The 26,076-nt window shown below is 40.9% G+C and overlaps 1 protein-coding gene and 1 pseudogene across 2 annotated transcripts in view; both read right to left on the bottom strand.

The window, feature by feature from the left end:
• Positions 1–26,076, bottom strand: part of MCC (MCC regulator of WNT signaling pathway) — a 533,511-nt gene that overhangs the window by 332,844 nt on the left and 174,591 nt on the right. The gene's annotated exons all lie outside the window — the stretch shown is intronic.
• Positions 563–26,076, bottom strand: part of LOC132346319 (transmembrane protein 126A-like) — a 43,892-nt pseudogene continuing 18,378 nt past the window's right edge.

Below are 26,076 nucleotides of genomic sequence, written 5' to 3'. Positions count from 1 at the left end.
TTCAAAAAATACATGCACCCCAATATTCTAGCAGCACTACTCACAATAGCCAAGACACAGAAACAACCTAATGTCCATCGACAGATGAATGGCTAAAGAAGATATGGTGCATATATACAATGGAAAACTATTCAGACAGAAACAAGAATGAAATAATGCCATTTGCAGCAATATAAATAGAACTAGAGATTATCATGCTAAGTGAAGTCAGAAACAGAAAGACAAATACCATATGCTATCACTTATATGTTAGATATGAAATATGGCACAGAGGAATCTATATATGAAACAGAAATATATTCACAGAAAACAGACTTGTGGTTGCCAAAGGGGAGGCGTGGGTTGGGAGTCTGGGGTTAGCAGATGCAAGCTAGTATATACAGGATGGATAAACAACAAGGTCCTACTGTACAGCACAGAAGTATATTCAAAATCCTGTGATAAACCATAATGGAAAAGAACATAAAAAGAATGTGTATATATATATATATATATATATATATATATATATACATACACACACACATATATATATATATATGTATAATTGAGTCACTTTGCTGTATAGCAGAAATTAACACAACACTGTAAGTCAACTATACTTAAACAAAAGAAAAAAGAAAAAAAATCTCTAAGAAAGGAAATACTTGAAAACTATTTCCAGATTAAACCTCACACACAGAACAAAAAACCAGCCTTTTCAATACAAATATAACTCAAACACAGGAAGTATCCCTGTGGTGTTTTTCATCTTGTTAATTACATTCACGGACTGCCTCACACCCAGCCTAGGCATTCTACTAGCCTAGAATCACTTGGCATCAACATCCCTGACATTATCAGTGGGGAATTCCTAGTTCAGATTCACAGGGGCTTGCATGCTGGGAAAGATTAAGGCCAAGAGGAGAAGGGGGCCACAGAGGAGGAGATGGTTGGTTGGCATCACTAACTCAATGAATATGAGTATGAACAAACTCTAGGAGATGGTGAAGGACAGGGAAGGCTGGTGTGCTGCAGTTCATGGGGTTGCAAAGAGTTGGACACAACTTAGCGACTGAACAACAACAAACTATGAAAGGAAAAATAATTAGGGGAGACTAGGGATTTGGAAATCCAAGGAAGTAAAAAAAAAAAGTCTTAAATCCTCCCAGGAGTACTTGAATATGGCAATCTCCTGGAAAGGAAGAAGAAAAATATATATTAAATAGATGCATGAAAATAGATGTATAAATTTTTGAGAACTTGCTTAGATTAAATCAATTCCAAATGCCTGCCACTGTTATTTCTGGAGCTCTTTGGGAGGCTAAACCAGCATCATTCCTTTTCTCTTTTAGTTAGAATATGTTGCAGCAGCTGCCCAAAAGGGGCAAAGAAGGAATTCATATAATATAATGTCTCACAGACCTATGACCAAGAAGGCGGTTCTCCTGTCATTGTCCCAAGCTGACAGATGAAGATGGAAGATCGGAGAGACAGACTGGGAAAAGCCATCACCCTGGACTTCGAGTCCACCAAGTGGTACTGGCTGGGCATTTTGGTAAAGATTTCCTAGAGGGGCACTCTGAGCCACAAGGAACAGGCTCTGCCTGTCTTGATAAGTCACCTTCCCTCTCCCAATACCAAGACCAAGTGAAGTCGCTCAGTCGTGTCTGACTCTTTGTGACCCCATGGACTGTAGCCTACCACGCTCCTCTGTCCATGGGATTTTCCAGGCAAGAGTACTGGAGTGGGTTGCCATTTCCTTCTTCAGAGGATCTTCCCAACCCAGGGATCGAACCTGGGTCTCCCGCATTGTAGGCAGACACCTTACCATCCTCAACTGTTCTGCAAGACTACTATGCTGAGAAAAAAAAAAGATTGCCACGTGAGTTCAAACTTTCCCTTCTGAGAAAGTGCTCTTTAATTGGCATGTCCAGCCACAATCTTTATTTATACACCAGTTAATGTTTCTTCACATGACTATCAGACACTTTTAAGTCTTGTCGTCACCACAAAGCACATCTAAAACTAAACTTATTACGGTCCACCAAAACCCAGGTTAAATTGAGCTTGTACATTTCTGTAAATGGAATCACAGTTTCCAGTCAAATAACTGCCATCATTTTCAGCTCCTTTCTCCTTCATCTCCTCTTCTAGATCTTTAGCCCTTTCTTCATCCCAGCCACTAATTTACTTTGTGTCTCTATGGATTTGCCCATTCTGGACACTTCATACAAATGAAATAAAACAAGTACGTGGCACCTTATATCTGCCTTTGTTCACTTAGCCTAATATTTTCAAGATTTATCCATATTGTAACATGTATCAGTATTTCATTCCTTTTTATTGCCAAATAATATTCCATTGCATGGTCATATCACATTGTGTTTTTCCATTCATCAGTTGATGGATATTTGTTTCCATTTTGAGGGCAATTATGAATAATGTTGCCATGAACATCTGTGAGCATGTTTTTGTGTATGCATGTTTTCAGTTCTCTTAGGTACATACCTAGGGATGGAGCTGCTTGGTAATTTGGAAACTCTATGTTTAACATTTTGAGGAAGTACCAAGTGAAAGTCAAAGTTGCTCAGTCGTGTCCAACTCTTTGCGACCCACGGATAGTCCATGGAATTCTCCAGGCCAGAATACTGGAGTGGGTGGCTGTTCCCTTCTCCAGGGGATCTTCCCAACCCAGGGATTGAACGCATTGCAGGCTGATTTTGTACCAGCTGAGTCACCATGGAAATACCAAACTGTTTCCCAAATAGCCACACCACTGCACGTTCTCACCAACAATGTATGTGGGTTTCAAGTTCTCTACATGCTTGCCTATGGTTATTGTCTGGGTCTTGATCTTCCTCTCCTCTGAAATCCTTCCCATTTCTGGCCCTGCTGGCTCCAAAAAAGGCTTAGGGGTATAATGGTGAACTCAAGTAAATGGAAGACCAGGAGTCATATGGCTATGTCGGTATTAGAAAACAGAAACAATTCTGTTCCAGTTGGTAAATAACTACTGCCCCAAACCAGAGAGTGCCCACACCCTGAACAGCTGTGCCTAGGCTGCCCCATTCCTACTTCTAGAAACCCCCAGACCTCTCCACCATTTAGCAGCAGCTACAGGACTAACGCTTGGACAATCAAGGGCTCTTGAATATCCCTCCATTGCTATGGCTGGTCCCCATTGTCAGGTATTTTGAATATTACCCCTGGAGAAAAGAGGTCATATTTATTAAATGAAGGCAGAATCAAATATTGAAGTTATTATAGATACCAAATTACATGGTTCCATTAAACAGTGACTGTACTCAAAGGATTTCCTAACAGCATTTGAATCAGCATCCCCTTTACCACTCTCAGAATATGAAACCCATTGAATGTTCCACACTCTGGACAATGCCAGTCGCCCTTTCCGGCACAGTTCCTTCCTGCTTGTGTTTCTTTCTCATATTGATCCTTTTACGATTTCATTTTCCAGAACTAACCAAAATATTTGACTTATTTTCCTGGTTATTAGGAACACAACTCTTTGAAAGTGCCATCAGCCCCTTCTTGGCCCTTCAGAGTCTGTACCTAAAAGTCTATGGTACATGAGGAGACATGAAAAGACCACTGTCCACACTAATCAGAAAATACCCATATTATCCCCTCACATCCAAAATATTAATTTTTTTTTTTGGCCATGAAACATGGCATGTGGGATCCTAATTCCCTGACCAGGCATCAAACCCACGTACCCTACATTGGGGGTGTGGAGTCTCAACCACTGGACCGCCAGGAAAATCCCCCCAATACTAAGTTTTTTACCCCTTTCTGCACACAGGTGATGCTTAACTCTTTTAATTTCGAATTATTTTCCACCCCTCATTATCTGGCACCAATGATAGAGATGGAAATGAATGTCCTGGGACCTAAACACTAACTGTAAGAGCAGACAGCTGTTATTTGGAGGAATTTGGGAATTTGAAGAGCAATAAATGGACAACAATTTTAAAAATAATTTATTTTACTCATCTTAAGGCAGGAACCTCCTTTAGAAGTGAACATTTCTCTAGAATCTTGAGATGATATCAAATGACATCAAATTAATTATGACAAATTAACAATGACATCAAATTAATGTCTTTTCATATTCAAGAAATATTTAATCATCAACTACAATGTTCATGCATCTTGCTAGGTATTAGCAATATAAAGGTGACTAAAGAGATGTCATCATCTCTTTAGTTTAGTTTAGTTTAGTCAGTGGTGTCTGACTCTTTGTGACCCCATGGACTGCAGCATGCCAGGCCTCCCTGTCCATCACCAACTCCCGGAGTTCACTCAAACTCACGTCCATCGTGTCGGTGATGCCATCCAACCATGTCATCCACTGTCATCCCCTTCTCCTCCTCCTGCCTTCAATCTTTCCCAGCATCAGGGTCTTTTCCAATGAGTTGGTTCTTTGCATCAGGTGGCCAAAGTATTGGAGTTTCAGCTTTAACATCAGTCCTTCCAATAAACACCTAGGACTGATCTCCTTTAGGATGGACTGATTGGATCTCCTTGTAGTCCAAGGGACTCTCAAGAGTCTTCAACACCATGGTTCAAAAGCATCAATTCTTTGGTGCTCAGCTTTCCTTATAGTCCAACTCTCACATCCATACAGGAAAAAGATGGCTTAAACTCAACATTCAGAAAGCAGATACACACTATTATATGTAAAACAGATAAGCAATGAGGACCTACTGTATAGCACAGGGAACTGAGAACTTCCAGATGTTCAAGCTGGATTTAGAAAATGCATAGCAACCAGAGATCAAATTGCCAACATCCGTTTGATCATCGAAAAAGCAAGAGAGTTCCAGAAAAACATCTACTTCTGCTTCATTGACTAAAGCCTTTGACTGTGTGGATCACAACAAACTGTGGAAAATTCTTAAAGAGATGGGAATACCAGACCACCTGACCTGCCTCCTAAGAAGTCTGTATGCAGGTCAAGAAGCAATAGTTAGAACCAGACATGGAACAGCAGACTGGTTCCAAACTGGAAAAAGAGTATGTCAAGGCTATATATTGTTACCTTGCTTATTTAACTTATATGCAGAATACATCATGAGAAATGCTGGGCTGGATGAAGCACAAGCTGGAACCAAGATTGCCAGGAGAAATATCAAGTGATGCCACAGCTGCCCTCAATTGATCCCAGAGTCACACTGTGATAGAACACAAAGGTGGCCCTCCATCTTCACAACTCCTTGGAAACATGTCTTTGTCTATAACGTTGCAGTGACCCCCACCCCGTCACCCCCCCATTCTGGACTTGTCTGTGTAACTCAATTTGGGCCCACTAGAATAAGCCACAAGTAACAGTGTGCCCGTGCCACCTCAAGAGGCCTTCCTGTTTCCTCTTGTGCATCTTCCACTGACAGGAGATGCCTGAGGCTGCCTTCTGGAGGATAACAGACATGTGAGCACTTGTCCCCGTCACCCAAATGGAGGCTCAGAACAGCAGTCAGCCGGCTGATCCCACCCCCAACTATATGAGCAAATCTAGCTTCTAGAGCTAAGAACAACAGTTGCCCTGCCAGCCTGCAGCTGACCCCAAGTACATGAGCAATAAACTCATTGTTGACTGCCAATGAGATTTTGTGGTGTTTCATTACACAGCATTATGTGGCAACAGATAAGTGACATACCACTTAATCATAAAAATGAACATGAATTCACAAGCTGAAGTGTGTGTTCTGAAGGACATGAATACAGAAACGAAAGCATGTGAAAACTAGATCCAGCCTAGACTGGGTAGGGAGGGGAGGTCAAAGAACACTTCTTTAAGGAAGAGACATATAAGCAAAGATCTAAAGGATGCGCAGAAATTAACTAGGTGCAGAGTGGGTAAGAGTTGTTTAGGTCACTGGAGTGGCCTGTGCAAAGGCTTGCAGGGAAGTAGTTCAGACTTTGAGTCACTGTAAGACCAGTAAGGCTGGAACATGGCAAGAAAGAGGGGAATGCAAAGCAATGAGGCCAGACTGACAGGCAGTGACTGGAGCAAGCAGCAGCCTTGTAGAACACTCAAAGGGCTTGAGATTTGGTCCAAACAACTGTGTGAACTACTGAGTGGTTATATGATGGCAAAAACAGTGGTTCCTCTCCTGCGCCTACCTAGCTTTGCAGTGTGTATGAAGTTTCTCACACAAACCCGTTGTAATTTGCCCATGAATTTTTTTTTCTTCATTTTTTTCCAATTTAATGTTTTATTTTCTTGAATTCTGCTTCATCTAAAATTGAAGCACAAAAGTTATATTCCTTTTGGTCAAATTTACCTGATATCTTTCCCTTCATTTTTACTTTAATTTCTCTGTGACTTTTTTTTTTAATTTAACTTAATTTTATTTTTTTATTTTTATTTTATTTTTAAACTTTACAATATTGTATTAGTTTTGCCAAATATCGAAATGGATCTGCCACAGGTATACATGTGTTTGGGGCTGGTGCACTGGCGGGGGGAACACATGCCCATGAATTTTTCAAGCTAGCTTTAAAACAAGGATATCATTCATCCAGTCATTTATTCAATGAACCTTTATTCAGTTCAGTTCAGTTGCTCAGTCGTGTCCGACTCTTTGCAACCCCATGAATCGCAGCACGCCAGGCCTCCCGGTCCATCACCAATTCCCGGAGTTCACTCAGACTCACGTCCATTGAGTCAGTGATGCCATCCAGCCATCTCAGCCTCTGTCGTCCCCTTCTCCTCCTGCCCCCAATCCCTCCCAGCATCAGAATCTTTTCCAATGAGTCAACTCTTCGCATTAGGTGGCCAAAGTATTGGAGCTTCAGCTTTAGCATCAGTCCCTCCAATGAACACCCAGGACTGATCTCCTTTAGAATGGACTGGTTGGATCTCCTTGCAGTCCAAGGGACTCTCAAGAGTCTTCTCCAACACCACAGTTCAAAAGCATCAATTCTTCAGCGTTCAGCTTTCTTCACAGTCCAACTCTCACATCCATACATGACCAATGGAAAAACCATAGCCTTGACTAGACGGACCTTTGTTGGCAAAGTAATGTCTCTGGCTTTTCAATATGCTATCGAGGTTGGTCATAACTTTCTTTCCAAGGAGTAAGCGTCTTTTAATTTCATGGCTCATCTGCAGAAATTTTGGAGCCCCAAAATATAAAGTCTGACACTGTTTCCACTGTTTCCCCATCTATTTGCCATGAAGTGATGGGACCAGATGCCATGATCCTAGTTTTCTGAATGTTGAGCTTTAGGCCAACTTTTTCACTCTCTTCTTTCACTTTCATCAAGAGGCTCTTTAGTTCCTCTTCACTTTCTGCCATAAAGGTGGTGTCATCTGCTTATCTGAGGTTATTGGTATTTCTCCGAGCAATCTTGATTCCAGCTTGTGCTTCTTCCAGCCCAGCATTTCTTATGATGTACTCTGCATAGAAGTTAAATAAGCAGGGTGACAATATACAGCCTTGACGTACTCCTTTTCCTATTTGGAACCAGTCTGTTGTTCCATGTCCAGTTCTAACTGTTGCTTCCTGACCTGCATATAGGTTTCTCAAGAGGCAGGTCAGGTGGTCTGGTATTCCCATCTCTTGAAGAATTTTCCACAGTTTTTTGTGATCCACACAGTCAAAGGCTTTGGCATAGTCAAAGCAGACATAGATGTTTTTCTGGAACTCGCTTGCTTTTTCCATGATCCAGCAGATGTTGGCAATTTGATCTCTGGTTCCTCTGCCTTTTCTAAAACCAGCTTGAACATCTGGAAGTTCATGGTTCACATATTGCTGAAGCCTGGCTTGGAGAATTTTGAGCATTACTTTACTAGCATGTGAGATGAGTGCAATTGTGCGGTAGTTTGAACACTCTTTGGCATTGCCTTTCTTTGGGATTGGAATGAAAACTGACCTTTTCCAGTCCTGTGGCCACTGCTGAGTTTTCCAAATTTGCTAGCATATTGAGTGTAGCACTTTCATAGCATCATCTTTCATGATTAAGAGGCTCCAATTTAGAACGAATATATGATTTTGAGATAAAATGAATGAATGAGCCTGAGCCAAGCAATCTAATAGGTCCTGGAGAGACACAAACAGAGGTCTCTTTTCCTTGATCTGCTCACCATCTAGTAGGGGAGGTAGACATGAAAAAAGAGACACATTTGCTGGCCCAGAGATACATGGACAATGTGTTTTAGATGTGTAGAGAAAGAATATCTATTTCTCCAGGGGCCAAATTACACACACTGGAAGTAAGATGTGCTTGAGGAAATTACAGTTTCTCTTCTGACCTGAAAGTTTCTGTCATATCTGACACTGATGGCTGAGCACGTAGCTGGGTTGGAGACAACCTAGAAATGGGAGGTGAACAAGGGGAAGAGATCCAGGGTACCTTCCTGTGTGGAAGCCCATCCCCAAGTCCAGAAGTTAGAGATCAATTCAGAAGTCAGATATTTTCTTGGATTCCTATTGTTTGGGATGTTTTTGTGCTTCCTCTAGTGGAAACCATAGTATGAGAGAAGATACGTGTATTTCAAAACAGATATTTTAGATTCTCTCAAAGCTTGACAAGAGGGTCATGTAAGAATCTTTCCTCTTTCAGGAAAAAAGATGGAATAAAATCAAAAGATCATGTGCCTTCATTATGCCTTTTTGTTTTTGTTTAGTCACTCAGTCATGTCCGACTCTTTGCGACCCCATGGACTGCAGCACACCAGGCTTCCCTGTCCTTCACCATCTCCCAGAGTTTGCTCAAACTCATGTCCATTGAGTCAGTGATGCCATCCAACCATCTCATCCTCTGTTGCCCCCTTCTCCTCCTGCCTTCAATCTTTCCCAGCATCAGCGTCTTTTCTAATGAGTCGGCTCTTCACATCAGGTGGCCAAAGTATTGGAGCTTCAGCTTCAGCATCAGTCCTTCCAATGAATATTCAGGACTGATTTCCTTTAGGATGGACTGGTTTGACCTCCTTGCAGGCGGCCTTTAAAATGATACCATAGGCAAACAAAGGGCCATTTTCCTGATTATAACATGGATGGACTTGAGAATGAAGGTTGGATAATTGTAACTCTGTTAAAGTCCTAAAGATTTTTATGGGGACACTGTTTTCCTGAAAGAGGGCACCTGAGGGCTGTGGGTGCCAGCAGTGCCATCTGAGAGAACTGTTTTGCTCAGCCCCACACAGCATGCACCAGAAGGTTCTGAGTGGTGCTGAGTGATCATATGAGCAGACCAGGAAAGTGCCTCACCGGGACTCTGAACTCTCTACATTTGGTCGCACTGGGCCATTATGTTCACTTCAACGAGTCAGTATGAAGGTTCTGCAGGATCTTCTTAGTTCTCTTCCAAGGGTTTGGCTCATTTTGGCCTTGATGATAGTCTCTGATTTTTACTTTCCCTCTGTTTGCAGATTTAATCTGCCAGTGAGCTTTGTTCTCCACCATGCAATAAAAAACTTTTTAAAAGAAATACATTATAAGCTCTATTCAGTATTCATGTTCTTTGGAAATAAAGTTAGTGATTCTTATTATTGGAAGAGGCTCTTTTAAGGTGAGGATTAGAAGATGTTAAATTATAAAACCCCAAACTCGGCTCTGTTGCATTCATTCCTATGTCCTCATCCCTGCTAGGAAATTCCCAAATTCCTAACAGTATCTGTGTCAGCAAACTTTCCTTCAATAGCAGTTCCCAAAGGTACTGTGCCTTTTTTTGTTAGTCAGAGAATATTTTTCCTATGCTGATTACAATTATTTATCTAGTGAGTGCTCAATGACTTATAGGTATTTGGTTAAACTTTATTAAATTAGTAAACAGCATCAGTTTTAAATAGTTCAACTTAATAGTAAATTCTGTGGCACAAAGCTAGTTTAGAAGGTCAAAGCTGACGTATGTAAGTAATTTTGATAGCATTCAGAGGGGTCAAATGCTCTTCTTTTGACCTTTAGAAAAAAATGACAGAAGATTGATTAGGATGACTGGATTCTTTCTCCTGTGATGTATTAATACCTAGCTGCTGCTGGGAACAAAGCATACTCTCAAAGCTGCTGCTTCTACCCAGTGGGAGAATCTACTTAATATCAGTGATATTTACAATTGAAAGGTTACAGAGGTAACTTGAGAATATTAAAGTTCTTTGCATTGCTAACTGAATTAAAACACAATAACAACAACAACAAAAAGAACAAGAGAAAAGATAAATTTCCAGGCCTCATCTTCAAGCAGAGGCAACTGCCTACTCTTGACGGAAATGAATTCTCGTAAAGGTTGAATATTGCTCTAAGAGCTCATTTATATTTCTGTCATGATTCAGTAAGTTCCAAGAGTGAGAGAAACTACATTTTACATAGCCCACATGAGCCCTGGCACATCTAATCTACAATCTCCACTTTTTAATTTATATCTGAAAAAATGAATGAATGAGCAACTACAGGGATATAAAAGCCAGGGTCACATAAACACACAGCATAATTCTATTACACCTGATGCCCAGCTCTGAACAAATGAACTCCATTACACGTGCTGGCTTTGTATCAAAGAGGGTACACCGAACTGTTTTCTCATTCCATGGCAAATATGCGAAATCTGTTGAATAACAGCATTCAACCCAATCCGCTGCCTTGATCCTGTGTATATATATATATACTTCTAAAACCAAGTTTTCATTTTAATAGCATTCCTTTTTAACATAAGAAGAGCAAAATGGAAATAAGACTGGAACAGATGCAAGAGTATGGTGAAATGTCTTCGTGGACAAAGCTATTTTAATGAAAGCAACACTCCATGCGGTCTCCCTGATTCCTCCTCAGTATTCAACCACCCAAATTAGATTCACTTCACTGGCTGTCTTCATCAGATTTCAGGAAACTGGGGACTATCCAAAAGAAATAAAAGGTAGGCTTTTCTTAAAGCAGGATGCTAGGTTTTGAACACAAACATGCAGATTAAGTGAAGGAACTTGATTAAACCCACAATTTAAGCTAATGATGAATCAAATGCTGGTGCTCAGCTGCCTGACACACTTTAGCATATGAATTAAATTTTCTGTCAGCTAACCCACTTTAAAAAACAAAACAAAACAAAACTGTATTCAAACATCTCCCTTCATGGAATGGGCCATATGTGGAATTAACAGACTCTTGGGTCGACTTGCAATTTCTGAGTTTGCTGATAAACTCAAAAGTGAGTTTATTGTGTTATCTTAAAATACACACTGGGAGATTTATTTCAGCATATGTCATTCTAATGGGCATGTCTATTTAATCAAATGTGCTATCACTCAAACATATACAGGTGTACCAGCAGTTGTCTTCATGAACAAGAAACCAAAAAGGGACGTGCATGGCAGATGCTAAAGAAGGTGCTTCAAATAAGGAGGCAAGTGCATGTGGCAACGATAGGGAAAGAGCTGTCATGATGTATGACACGAATCTTCCTAAACACATTCACAACTCTATAGCAAAATGTTTTCCATGAAACCTTCATTCCACAGAGTTAAAAAATGAAATGGTAGCATAAGACCATGTAAATTTTAACACAATCCACATGTCTTCAACAATGCCAGTGTGGATGGGTTGATGACGATGCAAATGGGGAAAGGTATATTATTAAGTTGGCTATCTCACGACACCCAGAGGACCCAAAAACTGCATAGCTACTTTGTGAATATCCAAAGGAAAAATATCATCAGAATCTAATTTCAGCCTTCTTATTCACAGTCTGTGGGCATAAGATTTTATACAGCTTAAATATCACAAGATGCATAGGGAGACCTAAGTGCTGTATAAATCATACAAGGGCAAAAGGGAAGCAAACCAATTATAAAGAGGTGGGGACCAGATGATTTCCAACTATTGATACCGCACTGTTGGGAGATGGATTGAGATAGATTTGTGAAGGAAATTAGATATAAGTGATGAAGTTTTAAAGAGTTTAGTTAGCTGGGGAATAGCTCTATTTTTAGTACATTCATTTTTTAAGGCACTGTGCTACATACTTTACATATATACATGGTATCACTTCATTGGGGCTTCCCTGGATGCTCAGCAGTAAAGAATTTGCCTACCAATATAGGAGACACAGATTCTATTGCTGGGTCAGGAAGATCCCCTGGAGAAGGGAATGGCTATCCACTCCAGTATTCTTGCCTGGGAAATTCTATGGACAAAGAATTGCAAAATTTAGACTCAGACTGAAGAAAGTAGGGAAAACCACTAAACCATTCAGGTATGACCTAAACTAAATCCTTTATGATTATACAATGGAGGTGACAAATAGATTCAAGGGCTTAGATCTGGTAGACAGAGTGCCTGAAGAACTACAGATAGAGGTTCGTAACATTGTACAGGAGGTGGTGACCAAAACCATCCCAAAGAAAAGAAATGCAAGATGACAAAGTGGTTGTCTGAGAAGGCCTTACAAATAGCTAAGAAAAGAAGAGAAGCGAAAGGCAAAGGAGAAAGGGAAAGATACACCCAACTGAATGCAGAGTTCCAGAGAATAGCAAGGGGAGAGAAGAAAGCCTTCTTAGATGAACAATGCAAAGAAATAGAAGAAAACAATAGAAAGGAAAAAACTAGTGATCTCTTAAGAAAACTGGAGATACCAAGGGAACATTTTGGAGAAGGGCATGGCAACCCACTCCAGTATTCTTGCCTGGAGAATCCAGTGGATGGAGGAGCCTGGTGGGCTGCAGTCCATGGGGTTGCACAGAGTTGGACACAACTGAAGCGACTTAGCACAGCAAGGGAAAATTTCATGCAAAGATGGGCACAATAAAGGACAGAAATGGCAAAGATCTAACAGAAGCAGAAGATATTAAGAAGAGGTAGAAAGAATACACAAAAGGACTGTACAAAAAAGGTCTTAATGACCGGGATAACCATGATATTGTGATCACTCATCTAGAGCCAGACACCCTTGAGTGTGTCTGGATTCACAAGTGGGGCTTAGGATGCATCACTATGAACAAAGCTAGTGGAGATGATGGAATTCCAGCTGAGCTATTTTAAACCCTAGAAGATGATGCTGTGAAAGTGCTGCACTCAATATGCCAGCAAGTTTGGAAAACTCAGCAGTGGCCACAGGACTGGAAAAGGTCAATTTTCATTCCAATCCCAAAGAAAGGCAATGCCAAAGAATGTTCAAACTACCACATAATTGCACTCATTTCACATGCTAGCAAGGTCATGCTCAAAATCATCCAAGGTAGGCTTCAACAGTACTTGAACTGAGAACTTCCCCAGATGTACAAGCTGGATTTAGAAAAGGCAGAGGAACCAGAGATCAAATTGTCAACATCTGCTGGATCATAGAAAAAACAAATGAATTCCAAAAGAACATCAACTTCTGCTTCATTGACTATGTTAAAGCCTTTGATGTGTGGATCACAACAAACTGTGGAATATTCTTAAGGAGATAGAAATACCAGACCACCTGACCTGTCTCCTGAGAAACCTATATGTAGGAAAAAAGCAAGCATTAGAACCAGATATAGAACAATGGGCTGGTTCAAAATTAGGAAAGGAGTGCGTCAAGGCTGTATCTTGTCACCCTGCTTATTTAACTTATTTGCAGAGTACATCATGGGAAATGCTGGACTAGATGACTCATAAGCTGGAATCAAGATTGCCAGGAGAAATATCAGTAACTTCAGATATACAGATAATGCCACTTTAATGGCAGAAAACAAAAAGGAACTAAAGAGCCTGAAGATGAAAGAGGAGAGTGGAAATCTGGCTTAAAACTCAGCATTCAAAAAATGAAGATCATGGCATCTGGTCCCATCACTTCATGGGGATAGATGGGGAAAAAATGGAAACAGTGACAGACTTTATTTTCTTGGGCTCCAAAATCACTGCAGACAGTGACTGTAGCCATGAAATTAAGACATTTGTTCCTTGGAAGAAAAGCTATGACCAACCTAGACAGCATATTAGAAAGCAGAGCCATAATTTTGCTGACAAAGGTCCCTATAGTCAAAACTAAGGTTTTTCCAGTAGTCATGTACAGATGTGAGTTGAACCATAAAGAATGCTGAGCACTGAAGGATTCATGCCTTCCAACTCTAGTGCTGGAGAAGACTCTTGAGAGTCCCTTGGACTGCAAGGAGATCAAACCAGTCAAAGGAAATCAACCCTGAATATTCATTGGAAGGACTGATACTGAAGCTGAAGTTCCAATACTGTGGTCACCTAATGCGAAGAGCTGACTCATTGGAAAAGACTTTGATTCTGGGAAAGACTGAGGGCAGGAGGAGAAGGGGGTGATAGAGAATGAGATGGTTGGACGGCATCACTGACTCAATGGACATGAGTTTGAGCAAACTCTGGGATATAGTGAAGGACAGGGAAGCCTGGTGTGCTGCAGTTTGCTGCTGCTGCTGCTGCTGCTAAGTCACTTCAGTCATGTCCGACTCTGTGCAACCCCATAGACAGCCTCCCACCAGGCTCCCCCGCCCCTGGGATTCTCCAGGCAAGAACACTGGAGTGGGTTGCAAGGAAATGGCAGAGAAGGAGATGGAGAAGGAGAAGGAAATGGCAACCCACTTGCAAAGAGTCGGACACGACTTAGTGACTGAACGACACATTAGTGGGAAATATCACTTGCTACAAGGAGAAGGCAACTGAAAAATTAATTACATTCTAGTGAAACATGGTTACTTATCCTAAGTACTGAACCTGGGGTCTGCCTTTTCCTTGTAAGAAAGGCTTAGACATTAAAGAATTAAAGCACCATAACGAGGCTTTTCTCTTGTTGTACACAAAAGGACTGAAAGAGCACTAAAACAGGAATTCTATTCCTGTCCTGTGATGAGTCTTACCGGATATGTGTGGCCCATGTGGCTATGCCACCTGGAATCAGTCTGCCAACCACCTGAGGCCCTCTGGCCATGCCTGGGGAAGGATGCACTGCTGGCTGAGCACGTTTGGTAAACAGAGACAGAAGGAAATTGATTGAATCTGATCTTTTTTTCCAAAAATTTTCAAAATTCAACTCAAAGGAAACTAGATCTGCTCCCCAGGAGCACCAGGCCACCAGCATTTGTTTATCTCCTCAGCTTCAGGTTGCAGAAGCTCTATTCCAGGCAAGCATAGCCGTGAGGCTGAGGGCTACCTTCCATAACTCTCAACTCAGAAGCTCTATCCCCGGCTAAGAAATGGGGCCAAACCCCCTTGGCCCCAGCTCACTTGTGGGCAGAGATTTCACGCCAGGAGAAGCAGGCTGAAAAGACTACAAGCTACTCCCCCACTCAGAACACTGTTTGTCAAGCAAGGGTGTCATTCTGAGAGAAGTAGACCAATATCCCTGCCCCAAGCTCTAGAGCAGTGGCACAGATATTCTGCCAAGGGGGAGAGGCAATCCATGAGAACAGAGAGCTTTGAATTTCCCAAAGGAACTCATTTTATCTGGCATAAGATGTGGGGAAGTATAAGCCCAAGGGCACAGTTGAAAACCATGGAGATTCTGGGGATAAGGAATTAAGAGGAGGATGGAAGCTTTTTAAGAGTGATAAGCTAAGTTGTAGACCAGTGGAAGTATAACAGGGCTTCCCAGGTGGTGCTAGTAGTAAAGAACCCACCTGCCGAGGCAGGAGACGAGAGACTTGGCTTTGATCCCCAGGTTGGGAAGATCCCCAGGAGAAGGAAATGACAACCCACTCCAGTATTCTTGCCTGGCGAATCCCATGGACAGAGGAGCCTGGTGGGCTACAGTCCATGGGGTCCCAGAGAGTCAGACACGACTGAAGTGACTTAGCATGCATGGAGGCTTAACAGGGAGAACCAGGGGGAAAGACAGCTCAGAACAGCCCTCCTGTAGTCTAAACAAAGCTCAAAGACTGGCCTCAAAGACTTATTCCTGCAAAAGGGCCCAAAGTTAATTAGATAAGATGGTTGAGCAATTTATATCCCAGCATACTGTTAAAAACAATACAGCAAGCAGCTAGAAATTAGTAAAGCCTACAAGCTGGGTGTGATACCACCAGAGGCGCACAACCTGATAGAGCAATCAGGGACAAAGATAATAACAGCAAGCTCTGCTAAGGCCACTGTCAGCCCAGGGAATGTGGGATGACCAAGGCTGCACCTCTGAGGTCTATCACAACAGGCTTTACCTAGAGGCAGGGCAGGTGGTACTTCCAGCCAAGTCACTGAAAAATACAAAGGAGATGACATGGGAAAGTAATTTGAATTCACAGGGGCAAAAAAATAAAAAAAGGAGCAAAAAGAATAAATAAAGGTTAATATAACAAACGCTGCAAGTACAGGTAAAGGGTTGAAGGTTCTTCTGTATGCAAACTGGCCCTTCAGTTAACATTGCAGCTCTGTCTTCTGGAGACCTGATAAAGGTGAAAGGAGTCTGACTCCACATGGAAAATACAACACTGGGAAGCTGGCATCTCTTATTTCTCATATTTATTACTATCACAGTAAGTAAATAAAGGCAGAATTATTATTCTCAAATAAGCAAAAATAGATCTCTGCTTTCATGTTTGATTCAATTAAATTTCGTATGTCACAAATCTCAGACCAAACTAAAAATTAAACACAGGGCCAAGTTCTCAGAGGACCCCAGCGTCACCCAGCCTGACCTAGAGCAGTCTTTCTCCTGGAGCTCCTGAGTCACCTTTGCCACACTTCCTGGTTAAACTACTGCAGGGCACCCTCCTCCTGACGAAATGTCTTAGGGAAGACAGGCTAGAAGTTCTTAGGACCATGACTACTCTCCTGAGCAAGACTGACTCAAAAAGAGGTCACTCAAGGTCCACAGTCATTTCTCAGCTTAATTCTGTCCTAATGTCCTGGTCTTCTTCTCTAAAATGTACAGAATGACATAATAGCAATTAGAGTGCCAGGAACATCACCATAAAATACTAAAAACCCAACTCCATGTGTCCAACAGAATAACCAAAATATATTTCTACATTCCTATTTCAAAAGTACTTTGTTTCCTAATCTTTCATAATTTGACTCCTTAGCATGTTTAACAAGCATATAAACTTGTGCAAAAATAAAAACAATATTTTGAATTTCTATATTTTTATATGCATGTACTGTGATTTCCCAGGTGGCGCTAGTGGTTAAAGAACCCACCTGCCAATACAGGAGACCTAAGAGACGTGAATTCGATCCCTGGGTTGGAAAGATCCCCTGGGGGAGAGCATGGCAACCCGCGCCAGCATTCTTGTTTGGAGAATTCCATGGACAGAGGAGCCTGGTGGGCTACAGTTCATGGGGTTGAAAAGAGTCAGACACGACTGAAGCAACTTAGCATGCATGCACTGTATTTTCCCAGGAAAACGCACATTCATATGTACACATTCAAACCTACTATGTAGTAACACACACACACACACACACACACACACACACACACACACACACAAGCTGTTTGTCTCAAAAAAACTGAATTTCAGTAGCAGAGATGGCAACGGATCTGAAGTGAGAAATACACTGAAAATGGAAGAAATACAAATTCAGGTCACGTCAACAAAACAGGATTTTCCAATGGTGATAAAATTATGCAGGATGCTATTTAGGAAAATGCACAAGAGTCACTGCAAAAAATTTAAATGTCACCCTGGGAGGAACAGTATTAACTGGCAAAGAAGCCTGCTAACCTACAAGCCCTCAGCTTCTCCTGAATATTTATATTTGGAGAAATACATGCTTCTTTTAGAACTAGGAGAGCATATTGCTTACATTTTAAAAATTTCAGGAGCCAACAAGTCATTTAATTATTAACAGAGTTCCCTGACCAAACTATTGCTTCAAAAAAAGTGGTTCCCACACATATTAAACCCTCCTCTTTGCAGTATAAGGCTGGGCCCAGCACCTGGTACATGGACATTATTGAATGAAAGCCATTAAGTTAGTATATAGGTGGGGTACTGTTCTTAAATATAATTTAGCCAGATTTTGGAAATACGAAGGAAGATTTGACTTGAATGCCAATCCATTCACCTCCCTCTAATAAGGTGTCAATATAGCACTAATGATGCTTTTTCAAAAACTTTTAATATACTATCCACACACTTCCTTAGTTAATAAATTATATTAATACCTTTACGAAATTCAAATATTCCAACTTTCTAAAGCTAAATTTTATTTAAAAGTAAAAGCAGGGTCATATGATATTTCATCCTACACTCATAATTCAATAATCATTTTGCTCTATTTTCATGAAATATCCTCAAAACAACTGGAACTGAAACCTAAAATGTTAATGTGGAACAGAAACAAATTTACTTTTTGTATGGGTAGGATTTTTTAAAAAATATAAACAATTTTTAACTATGTAGATAACACTCATGTAGGAAAATAATCATTTATTATGCAGATAATGTGCCCTGCAGAAAAATTTAAAAAATGCAAATGTGCAAAAGAGAAGAAACTAAAAATTACCAGTCATCTGATTATGTCATGATAAACACCATTTTCATATTGGTAAGTATCCTTCTAGTATCCCTATGACTATATGTAATATTAATATATACTGGTTACAACTAAGATTTGCTTTCTCAAATTAAAAAATCAATTTACTTAAAGAACCCCACACATTTCAGTCATTTCTCCCCATCCCCTACCCACAGCCCCTAGCAACTACCATTCTCTGTTATCTATAAGCTTAGTTTTACGTGTGTGTGTGTGTGTGTGTGTGCAGATTCCACATATAAGAGAAATCACATCGTATTTGTCTTTCTCTAACTTATTTCACTTGGCATAATGCCCTCCAGGTCCATCCATATTGTTTCAAATGACAAGATTTAATTCTTTTTATGAATGAATACCATTTCTATATATATATATCCACTGCAGTTTCCTTATCAATTTATCCATTGATGGACACTTAGATTATTTCCATATCTTGGCTATTGTAAATAATTCCACTATGAACATAGGTGTGCAGATATCTTCTTGATTTAATATTTTTGTTTTCTTTGGATAAATGCCCAATTTTAATTTTGGCATTGATTGATCACATGGTAATTGCTTGATCATATGGTAATTCCGGAGAAGGCAATGGCACCCCACTCCAGTACTCTTGCCTGGAAAATCCCAGGGATGGGGGAGCCTGGTGGGCTGCCATCTATGGGGTCGCACAGAGTTGGAGACGACTGAAGTGACTTAGCATATGGTAATTCTACTTTCAATTTTTTGAGGAACTTCCATACTCTTTTCCATAGTGGCTACACAGATTTACATTCTCAAAGCTTTTCATGAGGGTTCCCTTTTCTCCACATCTTCACCAACACTTGTTATTTCTAGTCTTTTCACTAATAGCCATTCTAACAAGTATGAGGTGAAAGCTCATTGCATTTTTGATTTGCTGATAATTAATGATGTAGAGGAATAGGAAAGGAAAAGGAGTACGTTAAGGCTGTATATTGTCACCCTGCTTATTTAACTTATATGCAGAGTACATCATGAGAAATGCTGGGCTGGAAGAAGCACAAGCTGGAATCAAGACTGCCGGGAGAAATATCAATAACCTCAGATATGCCGATGACACCACCCTTATGGCAGAAAGTGAAGAGGAACTAAAAAGCCTCTTGATGAAAGTGAAAGAGGAGAGTGAAAAAGTTGGCTTAAAGCTCAACATTCAGAAAACAAAGATCATGGCATCTGGTCCCATCACTTCATGGGAAATAGATGGGGAAACAGTGGAAACAGTGTCAGACTTTATTTTTGGGGGCTCCAAAATCACTGCAGATGGTGATTGCAGCCATGAAATTAAAAGACACTTACTCCTTGGAAGGAAAGTTATGACCAACCTAGATAGCATATTCAAAAGCAGAGACATTACTTTGCCAACAAAAGTCCATCTAGTCAAGGCTATGGTTTTTCCAGTAGTCATGTATGGATGTGAGAGTTGGACTGTGAAGAAAACTGAGCGCTGAAGAATTGATGCTTTTGAACTGTGGTGTTGGAGAAGACTCTTGAGAGTCCCTTGGACTGCAAGGAGATCCAACCAGTCCATTCTAAAGGAGATCAGTCCTGAGTGTTCTTCGGAAGGAATGATGCTAAAGCTCAAACTCCAGTACTTTGGCCACCTCATGCGAAGAGTTGACTCATTGGAAAAGACTGTGATGCTGGGAGGGATTGGGGGCAGGAGGAGAAGGGGACGACAGAGGCTGAGATGGCTGGATGGCATCACGGACTTGATGGACATGAGTTTGAGTGAACTCCGGGAGTTGGTGATGGACAGGGAGGCCTGGCGTGCTGCGATTCATGGGGTCGCAGAGTTGGACATGACTGAGCGACTGAACTGAATTGAACTGAATGATGTAGAGCATCTTGTATGTCTTCTTTAGAAAAATGTCTGTTCAGATCTTCTGCCCATTTAAAAATTATTTCAATTTTAAGTTACAACTTTAAAAAGTTTCAACTTTTAAGTTACATGAATTCTTTATATATTTTGGATATCAGCCTCTTATCAGACATATGACTTATAAATACTTTCCCATTCTGTAGACTGCTTTTTCATTCTGTTGATGGTTTCCTTTGCTGTACAGAAGTCTTTAGCTTGATATACGCATTTATTTTTGCTTTTGTTGCTTTTATTTTTGGTGTCAAATTTTAAAAAATCATTACCAAGACTTATGTCAAGGAGGTTACTGCCTATGTTTTCTTCTAGGAGTTTTATGGTTTCAGGTCTTACATTCAGGCCTTCAATTCGAGTTAAATTTTGGGTATGGTGTAAGATAGTGGTCTGGTTTATTTTTTTGCATGTAGCCAGTGACTTCACTTGGAGAAGGCGATGGCACCCCACTACAGTACTCTTGCCTGGAAAATCCCATGGATGGAGGAGCCTGGTAGGCTGCAGTCCATGGGGTTGCTAAGAGTCAGACACGACTGAGTGACTTCACTTTCACTTTTCACTTTCATGCATTGGAGAAGGAAATGGCAACTCACTCCAGTGTTCTTGCCTGGAAAATCCCAGGGACGGTGGAGCCTGGTGGGCTGCCGTCTATGGGGTCGCACAGAGTCGGACACGACTGAAGCGACTTAGCAGCAGCAGCAGCCAATTTTCCCAACACCATTTATTGAAAAGATTGTCTTCCTCTGGTATATTCTTGGCTCCTTTGTTGTAAATTAATTGACCATAAGTATGTGATTTTATTTCTGGGCTCTCTGTATTCTGTTCCTTTGAACTATGTGTTTGTTTTTATGCTAATATGATACTGTTGTAATTACCATAGCTTTGTTATAGATTTTGAAATCAGGGGGCATGATGAGTTCAGCTTTGTTCTTTTTTCTCAAGATTGCTTTAGCTATTTGGGGTCTTTATGGTTCCCTACAAATTTTAGGATTTGTTTTTGGTTCTATTTCTGTGAAAAATGCTATTGGAATTTTGATAGGAATTGCACTGAATCTGTAGATTTCTTTAGGTAGCATGGTAATTTTAACAACATTAATTCTTCCAATCATGAGCATGAAATATTTTTTCAGTTATTTGTGTCATCTTCAATTTTTTTCATGAGTGTCTTGTAGTTTTCAATATATAGATTTTCATCTCCTTGGTTAAATATAATCCCAGATATTCTATTCTTTTTGATGAAATTGTAAATAGAATTATTTTCTTAAATCCTCTTTCTGATAGTTCACTGTTAGTGTGTAGATTGCAATAGATTTTTGTGTATTGATTTTTTATCCTTCAATTTTACTGAATTCGTTTATTAGTTATAGCAGCTTTTTGATGGAGCTTTTTAGGGTTTTCTATATATAATGTCATTCAACTTAAAATAGTGATAGTTTTACTTCTTCCTTTCAAATTTGGATTCCTTTTAATTTCTTTTTCTTTCCTAATTGCTCTGTAAATAAGGCAGAATGCCAAAAGAATTGATGCCTTCCAACTAGGGAATTGGAGAAGACTCCTGAAAGTCCCTTGGACAGCTAGGAGATCAAACCAGTCAGTCTTAAGGGAAATCAACCCGAATACTGATGGAAAGACTGATGCTGAGGCTGAAGTCCAGTATTTTGATCATCTGATACAAACAGCTGACTCATTGGAAAAGTCCCTGATGCTGGGAAAGATTGAGGGTGGAAGGAAAAGAGGGTATCAGAGAATGAGATGAGTGGATGGCATCACTGATGCAATGGACATGAACCTGGGCAAACTTCGGGAGATAGTGAGGGACAGGGAGGCCTGGCATGCTGCAGTCCACGGGTCACAAAGAGTGGGACACAACTGGGAGACTGAACAACAAGGGCTTCCAATACTTCATTGAGTAAAAGTGGTAAGAATGGACATCTTTGTCTATGGAAAAAGCCTTTCCATAGTGGAAAAGCTTTTAGTTTTTTACCATTGAGTACAATGTTAGCTGTAGGTTTGTCATATAGGACCTTTGTTACATTGAAATAAGTTCCCTCTATATTTATTCTGTTACACCCATCCTTGTATCCCTAGAATAAATCCCTCTTCATTGCAGTGTATTATCCTTTTACTGTATTGCTAAATTCAGTTTGCTAATATTTTGTTGATAATTTCCACATCTATGTTCATCAGAGGTATTGGCCTGTAATTTTCTTTTCTTGAGGTATACTTGCTAGTTTTGGTTTCAGGGTAATTCTGGCCTCAATGAGTTTGGAAGAGTTCTAATTCAAGATAGTGATGTAAGAAGATCCTGAACTCAAGTCCGTCCTTCCATGGACACACTGAGTCTACAGCTAAATGTGGAGCAGTTTCTTCTTAGAAAAACCTAAAACCTGGCTAATTGGCAACTACATATTGGGCAAGTGAGAAGAAAACCACACTGAAGTGGGTGGAAGAGGCTGGGATACAATCTCACCATGAACCTCACAGGGAACTCAAAAGCCAGAGCTTCTTCCTGAGAAGCAAGGGGTAGAACCCCACACTGGGCAGCCCAACTTTTGTCACACACACTTGAGAGACAAGGGCCTAATATATCTCGCTTTGAAAACCAACAAGGCTTGTGTCCTGAGACCTACAAGATTCTAGCCATCTGAGAACTTGATTTGAAAGGGCTCATATACTTGGACTCACTGGGCCCACTTCAGAGGCAGTTGATGACTCCCAAACCTAAAGTGAAGGAGGATCATCTGCTTATATTAAAGCATTTGGGAGGATTGTTGTTGTTCAGTCACCAAGTCATGTCCTGCTCTTTGCGACTCCAGGCTTTCCTGTCCTTCACCATCTCTTGGGGTGTGCTCAAGTTCATGTCCATTGAGTCAGTGATGCCATCCAACCATCTCATCCTCTGTTGCCCTCTTCTCCTTCTGCCTTCAATCTTTCCCAGCATCAAGGTCTTTTCGAATGAGCTGGCTCTTCACATCAGGTGGCCAAAGTACTGGAGCTTCAGCTTCAGCATCAGTCCTTCCATTGAGTATTCAGGGTTGATTTCCTTTAGGATTGACTGGTTTGATTTTCTTGCTGTCCAAGGTACTCTCAAGAGTCTTCCCCAGCACCACCATTCGAAGGCAGCAATTCTTCAGTGCTCAGCCTTCTTTATGGTCCAACTCTCAGATCCACATATGACTACTGGAAAGACCATAGCCTTGACTATATGGACCTTTGTTGGCAAAGTGATGTCTTTGCTTTTTAATATACTGTCTATGCTTGTCATAGCTTTCCTTCCAAGAAGCAATCATCTTCTAATTTCATGGCTGCAGTCACCAACCATGGTGATTTTAGAGCCCAAGAAGAGGAAATCTGTCACTGCTTCCACATTTTCCCCTTCTATTTGCCATGAAGTGATGGGGCCAGATGTCATGATCTTAGCTTTTTTAATATTGAGTTTTAAGCCAATTTTTTCACTTTCTGTCTGAGGGGCAGGCATCTAATTTAACACTGACATCGAGCAGTCTCCTGAAACAATCTCCAGGATGGAAACTGGTGGACAGTGTATTTGCACTCTCCCTTTTTATGTTCCTGAGCACTAGTGTCTCCTGGAGGGGAGTCTTTGCACACATCTGGTGCCCCAATTTTTATGGCTGCCACACAGGGGATGCCTCTTGACTGCCTGGCTCTGGGAGCCAGGAGAGCTTCTGTTCCTGGTCCCATGGGAATATAATAATTGATGTCACCCAGAAAGGAGCTAGTACGCCTGTATGTTGCCCCATTTTTTGTGACTGCTTCCAAGGGACAATTCTATATTGCCTGGCACTGGTGTGCAGTGGGGCATATATTCATGGGTCCCACAGGACTGTGGCCAAGGGAGTGTTCTTAAACACCTACCACATCCAGGCACAGCAAGAGGTAACAGGCTCAGGAACCTGGCCTTTAAGGAGGCCTATTAGCTGATGATCATGACTGTGGTATTAGGACAGGCTTCTGACTAGTATACATCTTGGGACCAACTCTTATCCTTCCCAGAGACCTTAAAGGGTAGACACTGTCTTTGCACTCACCTTCTGCTACACTCCAGAGTGTCAGAGTCTCCTGGAGGGGAGCTTTACATGCACCTGGTACCCTTGTTTTTGTGAATGCTGCTCAGGGAATATTCACTGATCACTTACCTCTGGTGGACAGTGAGGCTTATGCTTGTAGTCTCATAGGACAGTATATATTTGAATACTTTTAAAAGCTGATGCCTGAGAGGTGGGGATTTGGGGGAGAATGTATACTTGTATATGTATAGGTATGGCTGAGTCCCTTCACTATTTACCTGAAACTATCACAACATTGTTTGTTAATTAGCTATATCCTAATACAAATTAACAAGTTAAAAAAAAAGAAACTTAAAACTTGATGCCTGAGTATCTAATTTCCAGTATGCCTGAATGTAGGTGCTAAATGCCTCCCCCTTGGGACAATGACAGGTGTTGGCACATCCTCAACTACTTGGAACTATTAAAAATATAAAAAGCTGTCTGGGTAAGCACAGAGGTTTCAGAAACAACGATGAGCTGAGACAGGGTTGAGTGAGAATGTTCACCTCCTACACAAGGCCACTCCTTCAAGTCGGGAAGAGGTTCTTGTTTTATCTTCTGTATACAAACCACCACAGAGAGTCAAGCAAAATGAAGAAAGCGAGGAACATGTACCAAATGAAAGAACAAGGTAAGTGTTAAGTTACTCAGTTGTGTCAGACTCTTTGCGACCCCATGGACTGTAGCCTGCTAGGCCCTTCTGTCCATGGCATTCTCCAGGCAAGAATACTGGAGTGGGTTGCCATTCCCTTCTCTAGGGGATCTTCCTGACCAAAGGATTGAATCCAGGTCTCCTGCATTGCAGGCAAGATAAGACCATGCTGAAATGGAGATAATAATTTACCTGACAATGAGTTCAAAGTATTGGTTCAAAAGATACTCACCAAACTGGGGAGAAGAATGGAAGAACACAGAGAATTTCAACAAAAAGATCAAAAATGTAAGAAAGTAAGAAATGGAAGTCACAGAACTGAAGAATATAATAACTAAACTGAAGAATACGCTGCTGCTGCTGCTGCTAAGTCACTTCAGTCGTGTTCGACTCTGTGCGATTCCATAGGTGGAAGCCCACCAGGCTCCCCCATCCCTGGGATTCTCCAGGCAAGAACACTGGAGTGGATTGCCATTTCCTTCTCCAATGCATGAAAGTGAAAAGTGAAAGGGAAGTGGCTCAGTCGTGTCCGACTCTTAGCGACCCCATGGACTACAGCCCACCAGGCTCTTCCATCCATGGGATTTTCCAGGCAAGAGTACTGGAGTGGGGTGCCATTGCCTTCTCCGGAAGAATACACTAGAAGAGTTTAAATAAGCAGATTAGATGAAGTAGAAGAAAGGACCAGCCAACTCAAAGAAGGCAGGGAAACTCACCCAATCAGAGCAGCAAAAAGAAAAAGGAATGAAAAAAAAGTTAAAATACTTAAGAGACTTATAGAATAACAAATGAAGAAAGAAAATAAAGACTAGAGCAGAAAATAAAGAAATAGACTTAAAAGACAATAGAAAAGCTCAGTGAAACTAAAAGCTGGTTCTCTGAAAATATAACCAAATGTGACAAACTTTTAGCTAGCTTACAAATAAAAAAAGAGAGAGCACAAACGAATAAAATCAGAAATGAAGGAGCAACTATTAAATTCACATCAAAAAAATAAAAAGGATCATAAAAGACTACTATGAACAATTATACAGTAACAAATTAGACACTCTAGAAGAAATGGGTATT

This window comes from Bos taurus, chromosome 10 (assembly GCF_002263795.3).
Source record: "Bos taurus isolate L1 Dominette 01449 registration number 42190680 breed Hereford chromosome 10, ARS-UCD2.0, whole genome shotgun sequence".
NCBI classification, from domain to species: domain Eukaryota; kingdom Metazoa; phylum Chordata; class Mammalia; order Artiodactyla; family Bovidae; genus Bos; species Bos taurus.
The sequence above is the reverse complement of the archived record's forward strand: the minus strand, read 5'-3'. Positions and strand labels throughout refer to the sequence as shown.